General features: G+C 43.6%; 1 non-coding gene across 1 annotated transcript; it reads left to right on the top strand.

The window, feature by feature from the left end:
- The first annotated feature begins 1,300 nt into the window (after positions 1-1,300).
- On the top strand, positions 1,301-1,407 carry LOC147943867 (small nucleolar RNA R71). Its single transcript, XR_015558596.1, has one exon. It is a non-coding gene; the product is annotated as a small nucleolar RNA R71 (small nucleolar RNA).
- Positions 1,408-1,867: the final 460 nt, after the last annotated feature.

A 1,867-nucleotide genomic window follows, 5' to 3' on the forward strand; every position in this document is an offset into this window, starting at 1 on the left:
TCCCTTAGCTTTTGAGGATTCACTTGCTTTGTGATAATGGCACTGCACTCTTGGCTAAGAATCACCATCCCTTGAACTTCTTTGATCCTTTACATCACAGCATCTTTCAAGAATTTCTGGTAAGGAGGAATCATCACAAATGCATCTATTAGAGGCATTTTAAGCTCAATCTCCCTAACTTGTTTGTCAAACAATGCCTTGTATTTCTCAACCATCTGCTTCTTAAATCTTCCTGGGAAAGGTAGTGGAGGCTTGTAAGGAGGAGGAATGAACCGGACTTCTTTTTCTTTGGAAGCAACTGGCTTGGTTTTTTTTTGAGAGGCTGCTCGATCGGGTGCTCGATCACACACTCGGTCGAGTGAGTGGTCGAGTGGTGGGTCGAGTTTGATGGCGTTTTCATTCTGAGTTTCTTCTTGTTGAAAACCCTCCCCCTCTTGATTACCATTGTCCTCAGTGTCTGGCAAAGCTCCCTCTCTTGTTGGTAGAACCCTTCCACTGCGTAGATTGATAGCATGAGCAGATTCTATAGAGTGCATAATGGCCTTGCCTTTGTTATTTGGGGCAGTAGCAAGTTGATTCTCCATAGTCACAATCCTGGAAGTAAGTGTGTCAAACTTGGCATGGAGGTCAGTGTAAACATCTGATATCCTCCTGTTCAACTCAGCAAATCTGTTTGTTGCCTCAATCTTTCCTTGTGTTTGCCCAATCAACAATTGTTGCATCATTGCTCTTAAGTCTTGTTCTTGGCCTTGGTTAGTCTGAAACCCTGGTGGGGGACACAACTGAGGCTGGAACACTTGATGTTGTTGTTTGGGGATGTAGTTTTGTTGCTGTTGAGGCTGTTGAGGTGGATAGACTTGGTCTTGAGGATTAGCCACATTGGTACTCCTATAAGAGAGGTTGTTGTTCTTGAACCCTCCTTGGTTGTACCTTTTGAATCCTCCCTGGTTTTGCATGTAGCACAACTTCAGCAAACTCAGTCTCCCCCTCTTGAACTGGAGCTTCTTCTTCACCATTGAAGTGAATGGACTTGGACTGGCTTAGGAGTATCTTGTCAAGTTTCTCATTGACCATCTTCAAGTCCTTCTTATACTTGTCCTCTTGATCAGTTGAGGAGCTCCTTATGGTCCTATCATAATCTTCATTATAATTGCCATCTGACTGAGCAAGGTTCTCAACTAATTCCCAGCCTTCTTCCACATTCTTGTTGAGGAAGTTTCCATTAGAAGCTGTGTCAAGAAGCATCCTTATCTTGGGAAGCACTCCTCTATAAAAGGTACTCAAGAGTGACTCATTGCTGAAGCCATGATGAGGACATTGAGTCTGAAATCCTTTGAACCTCTCCCATGCTTCACAAAAGCTTTCATTGTTTATTTGAGCAAACCCAGAAATCTCATTCCTCAACCTAGCTTTCCTTGCATTGGAGAAGAATTTGGCTAAGAAAGCCTTCTTGCAAGCATCCCATGTGGTTATTGCTCCAGTAGGAAGAGTTTTCTCCCAAAGGTGTGCCTTATCTCCAAGTGAGAATGGGAAGAGCCTCAACTTGAATCCATCTTCACTCACTCCATTGATCTTTGTAAGACCACAAATTCTGTCAAACTCATCAAGGTGATCTAGTGGATCCTCCATTGGCAACCCATGAAACTTGTTGGCTTGAATCATTGAGATCAGTCCACTTTTGATCTCAAAGTTGTTGTTTGCTACAGTTGGAGGCACAATTCCAGCCCTTTGATTGTGAGTGTTGGGTGCATCTCCAGCACCAATGTGCCTAGGTCTCTGCTCATGGTTAGCTTGTTGCTCCATGATCACTGGAACCTCTTGCTGAACTTGAACTACCCTTCTTCTTTGATTTCCCAAACCCTTTTGC

Source organism: Camelina sativa, chromosome 5, assembly GCF_030686135.1.
Source record: "Camelina sativa cultivar CO46 ecotype springtype chromosome 5, ASM3068613v1".
In the NCBI taxonomy this organism is placed as follows: Eukaryota; Viridiplantae; Streptophyta; class Magnoliopsida; order Brassicales; family Brassicaceae; genus Camelina; species Camelina sativa.